The sequence below is a fragment of the Schistocerca cancellata genome, chromosome 3 (genome assembly GCF_023864275.1).
Source record: "Schistocerca cancellata isolate TAMUIC-IGC-003103 chromosome 3, iqSchCanc2.1, whole genome shotgun sequence".
NCBI classification, from domain to species: Eukaryota; Metazoa; Arthropoda; class Insecta; order Orthoptera; family Acrididae; genus Schistocerca; species Schistocerca cancellata.
The window spans coordinates 577,522,744-577,541,251 of NC_064628.1; the positions used below are offsets into that span (position 1 = coordinate 577,522,744).

Genomic DNA, 18,508 nt, shown 5'->3' on the forward strand with positions numbered 1-18,508 from the left:
CGATCTTTTATTGATTTTTCTTGCCTCCTATATCAACTGCGATGTCAGCATTGCTTCTCTGATGCCTTGAACTTTGCTAAAGCGATATTGATTGTCGCAGCGTCAAACAGATACTCAATTTCCTTTTCCTGTTGAAATGGTACAGTACCGCCCGACATTGAAAATAGGTGCAACATACTTCATTATTTTTGTCAGAACAACACATTTTTTTTGTAAAATAACTCAATTTCAATTAATACAGCGAAGCCGGATACAAGTGTGGGAAAGAATGACAATTTATTTATTTAATTGATCACATGTGCACTCCCACAAAGTAAATCCCTACGTCCAGTTTGGTGAGATCTTTTGAAATGAATGAATGTATGGTCGTCTGCTAACCACAGATAGTGAATGTGAATATATGATCATCTTTGAGTCGATCCTTTGGCCACCTTTGGTGGGACCAAAGAGATGAAATTTACCTGAGCTTTGAGCGCCTGAAATGTGGCTGACCAATACGGTAGCTAGGTGCTCCCCCACTTCAGCAAAGGTGCGAGAGGACCTAGAGAACGGCCATGTTTCGGCACTCTGCCGCTGGATCTTGTGCTGCTATGACCTGTTTTAGTTGTGCTCCGTAATGACGAAAGAGTGGAGACATGGTATGCATGTGGAATATTTAAGAGTAGTTTGAAACAATAATTTCTCTATTTCAGGAATTTTTTGTGGGGAGAATTAAGTATCAGGCAGGTAATATTAATGGGATTGTAGTAATCTTCGGAAGTGACCAACGGTCACAATGAAACCACGTGTAGCAATAAGTTGAAATACTTCCGTGTGCTTAAGTTAAGCTGAATTACTAGCGTGTGTACAATAAGTTGAAATATTTAAGAAATAGCGTGTGTACCATAAGTTGAAATATTTAAGAATTGGCGTGTGCAGGACTTGAAGTTAGAGACGAGTACTTCCACGTGGTGAGTACTGTGTGAGTCTCAGACTGTGTATGAGACAAAAGATAAAGAGAAGTACTCGTCCATGGTATCTGTTGAGGACTCGCGTGTGTGATGAATACGTTCTTAATATTACTTTGCGTGATATGATTCCGTGTGACGCTAGATTCAAACTCTGAGAGAGAAGCAAGGTGAGTCGGCCGTCTATCCAGCAACGCCACTTGGCTTGCATTGCACAGGAAGACGTGCATATATCTCCAGAGTTCATAGTAGGAAAGTAGAATTGCGAAGTGGGGCAGTGTCATGTGAAACTTGGATAAATATTAATTGAAGTGGGAAAGCTGAAAGTGATAGTGTTGTGACTATTTAGTGTTTGTATTCCATGTCGTAGTGTGGTGTATGTCTTGTAATTTGGGTATGTGTGGTTTGCATGGGAGAGTAGCAAGGTAGTTTCAAAAGATTAGTGGGTTATGCTTGATCCTTGTGTACCGCTCGGTCTGGAGGATAGTTTCGTGATGATGACTGTGAGAGTCGAAGTGTGAGAAATAATAAAAGATCCACCATCCTATCCAGAAAGTGCACTGTAGCGTTAAATAATTACGAGACCATAATATAGAGATTCACCAATGTAAAGCCATGCCCACTGGGCGGAATTTTTCACGTGTTATTGTTGTAGGTTATAGAATTTGTGTGTTTAGGTTAGAGATTTTATCGGAATAAATAAGATAGTGAAAAGAAAAAGATTGGTGGACTTTTCCTTCGAATTGTATGTTGTCATGATGTCCCAAATTTATAATGTGTGCGCCATTCATATTCAGTGCGGTGGCCACGTGTTGATAAAAGCCGTTAAATAAAAAACATAAAACAAATGTGGTATTGCCAGTGCGTAGTGAACAGTCTGAGTTCTGTAAATCACTGATAGTCAGATGTGCGTTTCCGTTGCGTATTATTCATACAGGAGGATAGTTTGTAACTTAATTGTGAGTATGAGAGTTCATGTTACTCGATAAATAAGAATGAATCCACTTGCTTGGCAGACCACTCATCTTGCAGGCCTGACTGCATGATGCCACAGTATGAGCAAGGCATGTGGGTGCCTCTCATAATTTCGACCCTGCCAGGATATTTTGCTGTTAGGGTTTGCTGTTAAAATATTTTTTTTTATGGAATGCATTGTGTTAGCGCTAAGAAGTAAAAATTTTTTTGTTTGCAATTTCTTTCTGGATTGGTGAGGTTCAAAGTGGCTCAAATGGCTCTGAGCACTATGGGACTCAACATCTTAGGTCATAAGTCCCCTAGAACTTAGAACTACTTAAACCTAACTAACCTAAGGACATCACACACACCCACGCCCGAGGCAGGATTCGAACCTGCGACCGTAGCAGTCCTGCGGTTCCGGACTGCAGCGCCAGAACCGCTAGACCACCGTGGATTGGTGAGGATCTTTTATTTTTTTTATGTAATTAATTGCTATATCGCCCAAGGCTGGACGATCGTTGTATAATTTTTTTTGCGTGATGTCCGTAGTAACTAGGTTGCAGTCGAAAAGTGTAGTCACCATGGAGAATAGTGATTCTAGGGTGAATGTAGCAGTGCAGCAGGAAGTAGCTGTTGACCATGGGTTAATAAGCGATAACGACAAACACTCGGAAGGGGCTGAATTGTTCAGCGGACCGCGGCTAGGTGATCCTTTATGCGGCGGGCTTTGTTCACAATCGGGGGCTTTTCCCAACGACGCGGGCGAGCCGGGACTAGGTCAGGTATGCAGTGAAAGTGCAGCTACCCTTAGCGAAGCTACGGTTTCTCAGGCGAACGAAGTGAGTGCACCAAAAGTAGCAAATGACAGTGTGCTACTGCAGTTTTTACAGAGGATGGATAGAGATAATAAGGAAAGAGATAGGGAGAATAAGGAAAGATTTGAAGCAACTAAGGAAAGATTGGAAGCGATGAACAGAGATAATAAGGAGAGAGATAGGGAGACTAAGGAAAGATTGGAAGCAAATAAGGAAAGATTGGAGCAATGGATAAGGGAAATAAAGAGGCAATGAGGAAGCTACTCTCACTTATCGATGAGCGTCTGTCTGCAGTTAATAATTGGTTAGACGAGGGGGAGACGAATCTGGGTGCGTTGAAGCAAGTATGTGACGCCGTGAAAGAAAAAGCCAATAATTTAGAGGTACGAATAATTGCAATAGAGAGGGATATCACAGAACGTAGGGACGTGTTGCCAGATGAGCGAATCAGAGAGGTAGTGGAGGACTTACTTGCAGATAAACAAGGGCATTAGACAGCGTGGAAGCTTAAGTCACCCGGCAGGAAGTGGCGCTAAATAAATACAGGGATCAAGTTGCGGAGGTAGTGGTCAGAATGAATACAATTAGTGCAGATGTAGAAAAGGTCAGTATAAGAGGCGAGACAGGCTCTGACAGTACGCAGCGAGAGGTTTATGCCGAGCTGAAAGAAATACAATCACTATTACAGTTTAAAGAGGCACAATTAGAAATAAATAGAAACATAGAGAAGAACTAGCACAGTTTCAATTAGCATGCAGTAGCGGAGGTGACACACCACCAGGTAGATTGCAGAGGGAGAGTGAGATAAATTCAAAAAAAGAAAATAGGCAGAAAGAGGAAGACGAACTCAGAGAGTTAGAAGAACGGTTGTGTCGGATAAAACAGGTGGCAAACCCAACTGGGTATAGCCCAAGGTCGGAAAACATAAATGCAGAAGAAGAATGTAGGAGGCACTTCGTGTCGGTACAAAAGTTCACTTGTTTTCCAGGTCCTGATAACTATCAACATCCATGTCTGTGGCTGTCTCAATTTCAAGATTCATTACCTGCATCGTGGGGACCGCTCCTCAAAATGAAGTTTGTATGTAACCATTTGAGGGATGAGGCTAGAGCGAAAATGCAGGAAGTTATTAAAGACTGTAGTAGCTACAAGATATTTTGTGACAAGTTTTTAAATGACTTCTGGCCGAAAAGTAAGCAGGACCAGGTTAAGCAAAGCATATTGATGATGCCAAATTGTAACGAAGGTAGTATAAGAGATCCAGTGGCGTGCTATCAGGAAATACTGAGACGAAATAGATATTTGGATGTGCCATACGAACCTGGGGAGCTCATTAGGATCTGTATAACGAAGTTGCCAGTGAGATTGCGCAGAGATATAGCGATAGCAGGCAGAGGCTTAGACGATTCTGCGTCATTTCAACACTTGTTACAGGAACTGGGTAATGAGAGGAACATCGTGAACGGAGACACGACTCATAGGTCAGACAGAGTCGAGGATAGGAACGGCAGAAACTATCAGAATGGCAGGAGAGCACGGAATCAGAGGGATGACGGGAGTGGAAGATGGCGAGGAAATAGGGGGCAGAATTCATGGAAATATCGACCGTCAAACCGGGAAAATAGAAGATGGGACAGAGATGGAAGAAGAAGGGAAAATCAAAATGACGGGCGAAGAGAGGATAGGCAGTCATTGCGTTCACGACAGGAAAATCATTGTCACAATTGAGACGATCAAGGGAAAACAATTGTGTGGGTTTCGTCACATTTCTAACATCAAATTATGGAAAAGTTAAGGATAGATCGAAAGTAGGCAAGTTATGGTAGATAGTCAGTGTATTTATTTGTGGTGTGTAACGTTGTGCAGGGTAAAATCGAACATAACAATTTTCAGGCGGGATGTCAGGAAGTATGACGCAATAGACTGGTCGAATGAGTCATGAACAGGAGTCGACAGAGTGGTGTATGTACGTATTTTTTTTTTGTCGTATGAATAAGGATCTAGCAGAAATGACGTGATGAGTAATGAGAGGATAAAGAGGTAGATAGAGAAGCGACGTGATAAATAGTAGTTGATAAAGGTGATGTTTAAGGAGAGAAGCGACGTGAAGCAGTGTGATTAGTAAAGAGAGATTCGACGTGATGAAACAGTGGTAAATATAGGTGAGTAGAATTGAATAATGTGGAGATGTCTTAGATGTATGTTACAGAGAGGCCGGTGTATGCTGCAATCGAGATAGGTGCGAATGGCGAAGGAAGACCAGGAAATGATGGAGTAATGGACGGACGGAGAGCCGAAATACGAATGAAGAGATGAGGATAACTGCACAACGTGAAAGGACATAAAGAGAGTATGAGATTCAGATGGTGAACGTTGTGGAATACTGACGTAAGATGTAATATAAGTGTAAATCTAATTCTTACCATAACAGTTTCTATGTGAAAAAAATAATTTTTGTTGTTGTTGTTGTTGAAGCCTAGGTACCAGTATATCTAATCAAAACGGTACCAAGAATGTGTACAGTTATTTTGCAGGATGAATAATTTGTGTATTTTTTTATTCTTAGATGAAATGTCGCAATTCTAAGTTGATATTTAGCAGGATGAATAATCGGTAAAGTGAATGCAGAGGTAATCCGATGGAGAGAGGTGCCAGAGTGAAAGGACGAATTCGGAGACTGGAAAGCTATCTCCGAAACAGCTTCATGTGTTGTGTGGTTGAGTATAAGAGAGCAAAGGTATGCTATGTTGTCGTGAGTGTGGTGGTGTTATGAGTATAAGGGAGAAAAGGTATGGTATGTTGTCGTGAGTGTGGTGGTGTTAAGGTTAGCTGACTTCTAGACCTATTCTGTTAGTGTATTAATGGATTGAATGAGAAGGAAAATGTGATGTCTGGTGAGTGAGAGTCGTAGAGTAGTGTGATCAATGCGCACACTCTTGTAAAGGGGATGCTACCGATTGGTAACTAAAACATTATTGTGTATTGTTTGATTGGGATGAACCTCGATGTCAGGTCAGCATCTGACAGGTGGATGGTACATACGTGTCCTAGAAATGTTGTTATATATAATGAAATGTAAAATATATAAAGAGATACTAATTTCAGTCTGTCACATGCACAAAGGTGCATTGTATGTTGTAGATTTAGAGTCATCAGTTTCTAAAATGTTTATTGTGTTAGGATGTTAAAGTAGTTTACTATTTAACAACATGTGGTAGGTAATAGTGAGCTGTGTAGATTATTTCTTTTTGTTAGAACACTTTCAAGGGGTATTAATTTCAGTCTGTCACAAGCACAAAGGTTCACTGTATATTGTAGTTTTAGAATAAACAGTTTCTAATATTTCCACTGTGATAGGATGTTAAAGTTGTCTACTATTTGATATAGTAATTATGAGCTGTATAGATTGTTTCTTATTCTTTTTTTTAATACTGTCATGTTTTGTATGAGGGACGACAGGTACAATCAGTAGCACAAGTATGGGCTGTATATAGAAAAGGGATATGTTGTATGTGTAGAAAACTAGGGTGTATAATTTTATTTTTTTAGAACAAAAATTCTTTTATTACCAATGTATGTAATAGATCATACATGTAATCAATGAGTATTTAAATAATGTAAGAATATCCTTTTGTCTGTAATGTTGCGAGATGCACGGAAGGGTCTGACTGATTGGGTGTCGTAGCGCTGAGGGGCTACACAGAACAAGCCCGTACCAGATAAGCCAAGCAGACGTCGGCAGCAGAACCATGGCACTCCCCACTCCACTGCCGGTCGGGGTACGCTCCACGTGCCCGCTACAGCAGGTCAACGGCCTGGGGCGACATGCACGTACCACTGGCCATTCATAAGTTCCGCAACCCTTACGACTGGGGAAAGTATCCCGCGGAGGCAACAGCGGTTGGTTTCTTCTGCTCAACGGCGCGCGCGGCAGTGCTTCGGCAGAATGAACGACGCGGGGCAGAGTCCGGCGGGCATTTGTTACCAGCAACTATTAACTAGTACTGGACTGTGGAGCTGTGAAGCAAGATGACTGCTCGTATGTCTCCATAAGGTGGAAAGTGAAGGACTGGTGTTTCCATGTTGTGAGTGGTGGAAAAGATTTTGTATTTAGCAGACAGGACGATCGTTTTGTTTTGTCTTGACCACTGAACGGTGGGATGCATAAACTTTTGGCAGTGACTTGTTAAGTGTGCTTTGTGAATTGCATGTGGGACACTTGGTATACTTAAAGAGAACAGTTGTCGTTTGGTGACTAATTATTGTATGAACGCAAGAAACTAAAGTGGGACATTGACATTTGCATTTTTAGTAGGAGACATTTCTTTAATTGGTGCGGGAATAAGTGCTGTTTGTTGGAACTTACGACTTTTAATTACACCATGAACTGAAAGGACAGAACCGTGGGTAATAGTAGTTGTAGGACCATTTCTTGACGACCAGATTCGTGTGGATGGTACTCTGAGAGTGACTATGACATTTGTGTTTAATGTGAGATACAGTTTACTGTTCAGTGCGTGTTCAAAATGCCGATTTGAGTGACTTAAAGACTTTCGTCCGGGTAACCATGGGAGAGGTTTGACACCGAGACAGTGTTTCTAGGGAACCTGTCAGCCACTTTTTAGACCCCAAGAAAATCACAGAATGAAATGATTCCATGTGACTCGCAAGATAGGGAATAATGTATTTGTACTTGTAAATGTGTAAATTTTTTTATATGTTTCATTACTAAAGGGACAGCAAGTGTAATTGTATTTCATTAACATTTGTGTTTAGAATAGTTAGTGTTTTTTTTGTTTAATTGTTCTGGTTTATCAAGTTCACATAGCATGTTTATTAGAATATTTGGTATAATGATGCTTTAATTATTAGCCAGTGGCGTAATACTAACGTAGCGGCTCTTGTAGCGTTGATCAGTAAGGTTGCCACAGGGGACAAGGGTTTGCATTGCACAACAAATATCGGAATTAACTGATGCATTTTGATGTCGTGGACAGTAATGATCTTGTTGGTGTGTTGACTGAAGCCACTTATTTGCATTATCACAGTGGTGATATTTCACATTAAAGTGTAACGAAGGCTAGTCGAAATGCAAGTTCTTGTCGTCCAAATGTGTAACAACAGAGAAATGAGCAGTAGAGTAAGATATGAGAGCTACTGGTGGATTCAAGCACTTATTGCTAACTATTTACTGCGTGTATTGATCAAAGTTGATGGACTGACTGGCTCAGCAGCAGGTATTTGTTCTGGTGGACAAGGATAAGGTTAAACTCACAGTCGAGTAGTTGTGGCAATTGCTTAAGTGATGATAAGTTAATTAGGTATGACATGATGTCTTAGACGAACTATATTACATAACCAGTATGTAACTTGTGGTATATATCATTGTTTTTCTTCTCAGTTTTATTTCTCTGTAGGTTTGATGTATATTTTAGAGTAATGATATGGAGCCTGACATTATACGTGGAACTAGTGTACGCAATTTTTTCTTTTGTTGATATTTTTTTTGTATTTAGACATTGCCGTGTAAAAGATTATTCCAATGCAATTTATGAATGTCAGATTACTTGCCCTGTGTATGGACGGTGAGCTATTTAAAATTTCATGAGTACAATTACTATTTTTTTTATTTGTCATAGAATTAGTGAAGTCTAGATTACTCATAAAAATAACGAAGATCCCAGTAACTAAGCAAATTTTTACCTCAACATTATTTTTTTTGTATGATGTAATGTTTTATTTGTCATGTGGATTATTGAAAATTTGTATGTGTACGTTACTCCGGATTGTGGAGACTACAATAATGCAACAACTGTGTCAATAATTTGGTAAAGTAACAGCATTTGGTCGTCTATTTGAGGTCACCAGGGGCTAAGGTCTCCTCCTGGTTATTTTGATGACTTGCTACGTTTGTTCTAATACAGTTTTCTTAAAAAAATGTTCGGAACTACCCTCGCATTGCAAGGATAGTACCGTGCCATTTTTTTCTGCATGGGTAGCCGGTAGTGAAAGGGTACAGTACCGCCCGATATTGAAAATAGGTGCAACATACTTCATTATTTTTGTCAGAACAACACATTTTTTTTTGTAAAACAACTCAATTTCAATTAATACAGCGAAGCCGGATACAAGTGTGGGAAAGAATGACAATTTATTTATTTAATTGATCACATGTGCACTCCCACAAAGTAAATCCCTACGTCCAGTTTGGTGAGATCTTTTGAAATGAATGAATGTATGGTCGTCTGCTAACCACAGATAGTGAATGTGAATATATGATCATCTTTGAGTCGATCCTTTGGCCACCTTTGGTGGGACCAAAGAGATGAAATTTACCTGAGCTTTGAGCGCCTGAAATGTGGCTGACCAATACGGTAGCTAGGTGCTCCCCCACTTCAGCAAAGGTGCGAGAGGACCTAGAGAACGGCCATGTTTTGGCACTCTGCCGCTGGATCTTGTGCTGCTATGACCTGTTTTAGTTTTGCTCCGTAATGACGAAAGAGTGGAGACATGGTATGCATGTGGAATATTTAAGAGTAGTTTGAAACAATAATTTCTCTATTTCAGGAACTTTTGTGGGGAGAATTAAGTGTCAGGCAGGTAATATTAATGGGATTGTAGTAATCTTCGGAAGTGACCAACGGTCACAATGAAACCACGTGTAGCAATAAGTTGAAATACTTCCGTGTGCTTAAGTTAAGCTGAATTACTAGCGTGTGTACAATAAGTTGAAATATTTAAGAAATAGCGTGTGTACCATAGGTTGAAATATTTAAGAAATGGCGTGTGCAGGACTTGAAATTAGAGACGAGTACTTCCACGTGGTGAGTACTGTGTGAGTCTCAAACTGTGTATGAGACAAAAGATAAAGAGAAGTACTCGTCCATGGTATCAGTTGAGGACTCGCGTGTGTGATGAATACGTTCTTAATATTACTTTGCGTGATATGATTCCGTGTGACGCTAGATTCAAACTCTGAGAGAGAAGCAAGGTGAGTCGGCCGTCTATCCAGCAACGCCACTTGGCTTGCATTGCACAGGAAGACGTGCATATATCTCCAGAGTTCACAGTAGGAAAGTAGAATTACGAAGTGGGGCAGTGTCATGTGAAACTGGGATAAATATTAATTGAAGTGGGAAAGCTGAAAGTGATAGTGTTGTGACTATTTAGTGTTTGTATTCCATGTCGTAGTGTGGTGTATGTCTTGTAATTTGGGTATGTGTGGTTTGCATGGGAGAGTAGCAAGGTAGTTTCAAAAGATTAGTGGGTTATGCTTGATCCTTGTGTACCGCTCGGTCTGGAGGATAGTTTCGTGATGATGACTGTGAGAGTCGAAGTGTGAGAAATAATAAAAGATCCACCATCCTATCCAGAAAGTGCACTGTAGCGTTAAATAATTACGAGACCATAATATAGAGATTCACCAATGTAAAGCCATGCCCACTGGGCGGAATTTTTCACGTGTTATTGTTGTAGGTTATAGAATTTGTGTGTTTAGGTTAGAGATTTTATCGGAATAAATAAGATAGTGAAAAGAAAAAGATTGGTGGACTTTTCCTTCGAATTGTATGTTGTCATGATGTCCCAAATTTATAATGTGTGCGCCATTCATATTCAGTGCGGTGGCCACGTGTTGATAAAAGCCGTTAAATAAAAGACATAAAGCAAATGTGGTATTGCCAGTGCGTAGTGAACAGTCTGAGTTCTGTAAATCACTGATAGTCAGATGTGCGTTTCCGTTGCGTATTATTCATACAGGAGGATAATTTGTAACTTAATTGTGAGTACGAGAGTTCATGTTACTCGATAAATAAGAATGGATCCACTCGCTTGGCAGACCACTCATCTTGCAGGCCTGACTGCATGATGCCACAGTATGAGCAAGGCATGTGGGTGCCTCTCACTGTCATCTGTGTGTTATTCATGTCAGCAGCTTGGATGTGGTAGCTGTTCACTGTGGTATAGTTACCGCAAATATCTGCCTTTGCTGTCTTCGGGATTATTCAGATACGATTTTTATGATGGTCTAATGGTATGCCTCCAGACTCGTAGGTTCTAGAGTCAAATTTCTATAGTCGTTTGATTCCCCGTTCCACCAACGATTTTAGAAACTCCGAAGGGTATTATCTGTGCCTCCTGTCTCATTCGATTTCAAGTCTTCCAAAGCTCCACTATTAAACATTGGTTATATTATTGTATCGCCTGTGTAGTTCACGTCGACTCCCATTTCTTCTTCTGTCACATCCTTAGATAGTTTCTACCTCTCCTACGCCGGCCGGTGTGGCTGAGCGGTCCTAAGCGCTTCAGTCTGGAGCTGCGCGACCGCTACGGTCGCAGGTTCGAATCCCTACCTCGGGCATGGATGTGTGTGATGTCCTTAGGTTACTTAGGTTTAAGTAGTTCTAAGTTCTAGGGGACTGATGACCTCAGATGTTAAGTCCCATAGTGCTCAGAGCCAACCCTCTCCTACAAGCAATCAACATATTATTTTCGCCTATCTCCTTTCTCGTCTGCGTTTAACAGTGAAATTCCGCTTACAATCTTAATGTTGACACCTTGCCTTTAATTTTGTAAGACCTGCCTACCACCTAAGCATAAAGAATGACAAAAGACGTAATGAAAGAGATGTAGTTGAATCCAGTCACAACGATATTTTGGGCAAGGTCATTCGGGAAAGCCTTGTCACACAGTCATTTGGAATTCCCACGTAGATGTAGATACAGATATAGAAGCAGGCGGAGCAGGAATTTGTGTTGCTTGAAGCGTCTTATAAACACTAATTAGTGTCAATGCTTATGCTTACTGTCCGTGGTGTTTGGTATTAGGTACATCACGAATATGATGAGGAATATACAAGGTAAAATCTGGATTAATCACATGCGTCTCAGAGTCTGTGTTAACGTGGTTGCACATTTAGGCTACGTCTTATACGTTTTTGTCACGAGGATATAAGGTAAAATTGAAGTTCGGTAAGATATGAATGTAGCAGCTAGCAATAACAAATATGTGTTGCAGAAGAAAACGTTAACATTAAGGTCACAATAGGATTCGGAACGTCGGACAAAGGTAACATTTGCCGGAAACGATTGGTTGTATATGCGTTATTATGAGAGGGAGTCAGTGACAAATACTGGATATAGTTCTTAAAGTTAAATTTTTACTCCTAATAATGCTTTACGTCGTTTTAATAAATTAATCGTATCATTCTGGAAACATAATCGTATAGCTAGACACATCTCTGACAGACGAAAAGATGAGAGCAACTGTAAACATACAGACCAAGAGTGATTTATCGAACAGAAGCACCGTTCGCCGCAAAAGTTCTGTGACTCAATATATCCCTGGCGTACATGTCACGTCGGCACACATGAGCCGCATGAACTAACAACTGCAAACAACAGATGTGCATTCGACCAGTCAGTTCTGAGGATACAGTGTTAAGCAGTGGGTGTGCAGCAGTAGTGTCAAAATAGTTGTGTCCCAAATCGCGATGGAGCAACATCTCTGAATCGTTTGCCCCGCACTCCTTGGCACCTGAATAGATGGCTGGTTCAAATGGCTCTGAGCACTATGCGACTTAACTTCTAAGGTCATCAGTCACCCAGAACTTAGAACTAATTAAACTTAACTAACCTAAGGACATCACACACATCCATGCCCGAGACAGGATTCGAACCTGCGACCGTAGTGGTCGCCTGGCTCCATACTGTAGCGCATAGAACCGCACGGCCACTCCGGCCGGCACCTGAATAGAAACAATGTGCCGTGGACTCTTGTCAAGACTTAATTTAAATGCAAAACGCGGACAGTTGTTTTCTGGAAGAAAATTATCACCGTTGACTAGGCTTGGTATCATCAATAAGAATCTACCACAATATAAAATATGTGCGGAAACTCACACGAACGGCCCAGCCTTTGACGACATGATCGACATTCAAGCCAAAGTGATGCTAGACTTGTACAATATTCCAGAGAAGGAGTTTCACATGGTTGTATAGACATTCTGTAGGTTGTATTCACATGAGGAGAGACTATGTAAAAACCTGAAGCATTAAAACCACCATCTTAACTTATTTCTGGTCTTTATTAATTCAGCCTAGAGACTAGACTGAAGAGGTGCAGTGGGTTCCCTGGTTCCCTGTTCATGTTACTCTTTATCGAACGATACTTCAGTTATGCAGAAATTACTCTTTGCTACACACTGTATGCAGTTTGTCACAATTCTCTAAATATTAAGACTCATTGGAAATGCCATAATAGTGAACACATAATTTACATTTTCGTAATGTTTGAAAAGCTGTGGCATCATCAAAGGACAGTACAATTTGAAGTTAAAATACTGCGATAGCAATATACGCATATACACTTATTTTATTTTCACTAAACTTTTTCGATTAGTATGATCGGAAGTAAATTACTGCTTGCTCTATAATTTTCCAACAATATTGTGAGCTTATAGTTGGTGAAAACAGATTGGTTTACTTTATACATAGCTTAACGTTGTTCCACATTATATGTTACGTAAAACTGCTGCACCCGGTAGTACACTGTAGTATTACGCAGTTCTTTTGACAACTTTCTACATCTACATCTACATTTATACTCCGCAAGCCACCCAACGGTGTGTGGCGGAGGGCACTTTACGTGCCACTGTCATTATCTCCCTTTCCTGTTCCAGTCGCGTATGGTTCGCGGGAAGAACGACTGTCTGAAAGCCTCTGTGCGCGCTCTAATCTCTCTAATTTTACATTCGTGATCTCCTCGGGAGGTATAAGTAGGGGCAAGCAATATATTCGATACCTCATCCAGAAACGCACCCTCTCGAAACCTGGCGAGCAAGCTACACCGCGATGCAGAGCGCCTCTCTTGCAGAGTCTGCCACTTGAGTTTGTTAAACATCTCCGTAACGCTATCACGGTTACCAAATAACCCTGTGACGAAACGCGCCGCTCTTCTTTGGATCTTCTCTATCTCCTCCGTCAACCCGATCTGGTACGGATCCCACACTGATGAGCAATACTCAAGTATAGGTCGAACGAGTGTTTTGTAAGCCACCTCCTTTGTTGATGGACTACATTTTCTAAGGACTCTCCCAATGAATCTCAACCTGGTACCCGCCTTACCGACAATTAATTTTATATGATCATTCCACTTCAAATCGTTCCGCACGCATACTCCCAGATATTTTACAGAAGTAACTGCTACCAGTGTTTGTTCCGCTATCATATAATCATACAATAAAGGATCCTTCTTTCTATGTATTCGCAATACATTACATTTGTCTATGTTAAGGGTCAGTTGCCACTCCCTGCACCAAGTGCCTATCCGCTGCAGATCTTCCTGCATTTCGCTACAATTTTCTAATGCTGCAACTTCTCTGTATACTACAGCATCATCCGCGAAAAGCCGCATGGAACTTCCGACACTATCTACTAGGTCATTTATATATATTGTGAAAAGCAATGGTCCCATAACACTCCCCTGTGGCACGCCAGAGGTTACTTTAACGTCTGTAGATGTCTCTCCATTGAGAACAACATGCTGTGTTCTGTTTGCTAAAAACTCTTCAATCCAGCCACACAGCTGGTCTGATATTCCGTAGGCTCTTACTTTGTTTATCAGACGACAGTGCGGAACTGTATCGAACGCCTTCCGGAAGTCAAGGAAAATGGCATCTACCTGGGAGCCTGTATCTAATATTTTCTGGGTTTCATGAACAAATAATGCGAGTTGGGTTTCACACGATCGCTGTTTCCGGAATCCATGTTGATTCCTACATAGTAGATTCTGAGTTTCCAAAAACGACATGATACTCGAGCAAAAGACATGTTCTAAAATTCTACAACAGATCGACGTCAGAGAGATAGGTCTATAGTTTTGCGCATCTGCTCGACGACCCTTCTTGAAGACTGGGACTACCTGTGCTCTTTTCCAATCATTTGGAACCTTCTGTTCCTCTAGAGACTTGCGGTACACGGCTGTTAGAAGGGGGGCAAGTTCTTTCGCGTACTCTGTGTAGAATCGAATTGGTATCCCGTCAGGTCCAGTGGACTTTCCTCTGTTGAGTGATTCCAGTTGCTTTTCTATTCCTTGGACACTTATTTCAATGTCAGCCATTTTTTCGTTGGTGCGAGGATTTAGAGAAGGAACTGCAGTGCGGTCTTCCTCTGTGAAACAGCTTTGGAAAAAGGTGTTTAGTATTTCAGCTTTACGCTTGTCATCCTCTGTTTCAATGCCATCATCATCCCAGAGTGTCTGGACATGATGTTTCGAGCCACTTACTGATTTAACGTAAGACCAGAACTTCCTAGGATTTTCTGTCAAGTCGGTACCTAGTATTTTACTTTCGAATTCACTGAACGCTTCACGCATAGCCCTCCTTACGCTAACTTTGACATCGTTTAGCTTCTGTTTGTCTGAGAGGTTTTGGCTGCGTTTAAACTTGGAGTGAAGCTCTCTTTGCTTTCGCAGTAGTTTCCTAACTTTGTTGTTGTACCACGGTGGGTTTTTCCCGTCCCTCACAGTTTTGCTCGGCACGTACCTGTCTAAAACGCATTTAACGATTGCCTTGAACTTTTTCCATAAACACTCAACATTGTCAGTGTCGGAACAGAAATTTTCGTTTTGATCTGTTAGGTAGTCTGAAATCTGCCTTCTATTACTCTTGCTAAACAGATAAACCTTCCTCCCTTTTTTTATATTCCTATTAACTTCCATATTCAGGGATGCTGCAACGGCCTTATGATCACTGATTCCCTGTTCTGCACTTACAGAGTCGAAAAGTTCGGGTCTGTTTGTTATCAGTAGGTCCAAGATGTTATCTCCACGAGTCGGTTCTCTGTTTAATTGCTCGAGGTAATTTTCGGATAGTGCACTCAGTATAATGTCACTCGATGCTCTGTCCCTACCACCCGTCCTAAACATCTGAGTGTCCCAGTCTATATCTGGTAAATTGAAATCTCCACCTAAGACCATAACATGCTGAGAAAATTTATGTGAAATGTATTCCAAATTTTCTCTCAGTTGTTCTGCCACTAATGCTGCTGAGTCGGGGGGTCGGTAAAAGGAGCCAATTAATAACCTTGCTCGGTTGTTGAGTGTAACCTCCACCCATAATAGTTCACAGGAACTATCCACTTCTACTTCACTACAGGATAAACTACTACTAACAGCGACGAACACTCCGCCACCGGTTGCATGCAATCTATCCTTTCTAAACACCGTCTGTGCCTTTGTAAAAATTTCGGCAGAATTTATCTCTGGCTTCAGCCAGCTTTCTGTACCTACAACGATTTCAGCTTCGGTGCTTTCTATCAGCGCTTGAAGTTCCGGTACTTTACCAACGCAGCTTCGACAGTTTACAATTACAATACCGATTGCTGCTTGGTCCCCGCATGTCCTGACTTTGCCCCGCACCCGTTGAGGCTGTTGCCCTTTCTGCACTTGCCCGAGGCCATCTAACCTAAAAAACCGCCCAGCCCACGCCACACAACCCCTGCTACCCGTGTAGCCGCTTGTTGCGTGTAGTGGACTCCTGACCTATCCAGCGGAACCCGAAACCCCACCACCCTATGGCGCAAGTCGAGGAATCTGCAGCCCACATGGTCGCAGAACCGTCTCAACCTCTGATTCAGACCCTCCACTCGGCTCTGTACCAAAGGTCCGCAGTCAGTCCTGTCGACGATGCTGCAGATGGTGAGCTCTGCTTTCATCCCGCTAGCGAGACTGGCAGTCTTCACCAAATCAGATAGCCGCCGGAAGCCAGAGAGGATTTCCTCCGATCCATAGCGACACACATCATTGGTGCCGACATGAGCGACCACCTGCAGATGGGTGCACCCTGTACCCTTCATGGCATCCGGAAGGACCCTTTCCACATCTGGAATGACTCCCCCCGGTATGCACACGGAGTGCACATTGGTTTTCTTCCCCTCCCTTGCTGCCATATCCCTAAGGGGCCCCATTACACGCCTGACGTTGGAGCTCCCAACTACCAGTAAGCCCACCCTCTGCGACTGCCCGGATCTTGCAGACTGAGGGGCAACCTCTGGAACAGGACAAGCAGCCATGTCAGGCTGAAGATCAGTATCAGCCTGAGACAGAGCCTGAAACCGGTTCGTCAGACAAACTGGAGAGGCCTTCCGTTCAGCCCTCCGGAATGTCTTTCGCCCCCTGCCACACCTTGAGACGACCTCCCACTCTACCACAGGTGAGGGATCAGCCTCAATGCGGGCAGTATCCCGGGCAACCACAGTCTTAGTCCGATCGGGGGATGCGTGGGACGAGCTGGCCGTCCCCGACAAACCCCCATCCGGACCCCCACAGTGATGCCCATTGGCAACAGCCTCAAGCTGTGTGACCGAAGCCAACACTGCCTGAAGCTGGGAGCGAAGGGATGCCAACTCAGCCTGCATCCGAACACAGCAGTTGCAGTCCCTATCCATGCTAAAAACTGTGCAAAGAACGTCTGAACTAATCTACAGAGAGCGCAAACAAAACGACACAAAATTGAAGCGGTTATTAAAATACAAGATTGCCTAGTAAATGCAGTAATGCTGCCACTTGTGCACTGCTGACACACTGCTCGGCGGCGGAAGGAGACTACGCGATTTAACACTATTCGAGTACTAAAACGTGATGCTACAACTCTCAAATACTATAATACGCCCGAAATTTATGAATTAAACAATGCAAGTACCAAAAACACGCAAATAAATTAAGAATTAAACTATGTAACAAATGAATGAGCTAGGAGTATACGACTTGCTGCTGCAGCTGCTTATCCAACGGCGGCAGGGAGCACACTGACTGTGACCAACCGACACTGGCCGTTCAAAACAAAAACAGTTGACAGACGACTACGCGAATTTACACTATTCAGGTACTAAAACGCGATGCTACAACTCTCAAATACTATAATACGCCCGAAATTTATGAATTAAACAATGCAAGTACCAAAAACACGCAAAGAAATTAAGAATTAAACTATGTAACAAATGAGTGAGCTAGGAGTATACGACTTGCTGCTGCAGCTGCTTATCCAACGGCGGCAGGGAGCACACTTCCAGCAGTGCTGAGCCGGTTATCAGCATACACACATCTGACAGCGGTGAGTGAGCTCTGTCTGGTGTATTTGATACCTCTATGCCTTGCTGATGCACTTAAGGCTTTTATTTCAGTATACTTAGTGTTGTTATGCGGGAGTGTCTTTTCTGTGAGGTATACGATGCTATAGTATAAGACGACGGATTCTCCTTAAACTTTTTTAGCGCTTATATTTAAACAATATTTTTATTTTCACAGTTTACGTCCATGTTTTCAACGGCCAGATGGCACTGTGCCACCAGTAGGGGCTTCATAATTCACGTAACCGATCGCAAGTAAAACTAAGTTAACGTTTACTCTAAACTACGTATGATAATTACAAAACCTGTAACATATTTAAAACACTTACAGATCCGAAGATGTCAGTATAACTTTGCAGCAGCTAGTAATTAGGAAATGTACCAACTGCAATAAAACTACTATTTTGCTTTGATACATAGATCGCTCTCCTTCTGAAATGTCAAGTAATTACGGACCTCTTCATCTAAAATACAGCCAGATATTAACGTTTTATTTGAACGGAAATATTCAGAATTATGTGCTATTACATTCAGGATTCTGAAATGAAGAATATGGAATCTATTGGTTTGATACCTACCAAAACATAGTGAAGTATCAATAGCTAACTTGAACGGACTTTTAAATAAGATGAGAATGTTACGAAAGATGAAAATTACTGTGATC

At 41.9% G+C, this 18,508-nt stretch overlaps 1 protein-coding gene across 2 annotated transcripts in view; it reads right to left on the bottom strand.

Annotated features, from left to right (window-relative positions):
* The window catches only part of LOC126176819 (solute carrier family 22 member 7-like), a 147,420-nt gene that overhangs the window by 46,874 nt on the left and 82,038 nt on the right, over positions 1 to 18,508 (bottom strand). The gene's annotated exons all lie outside the window — the stretch shown is intronic.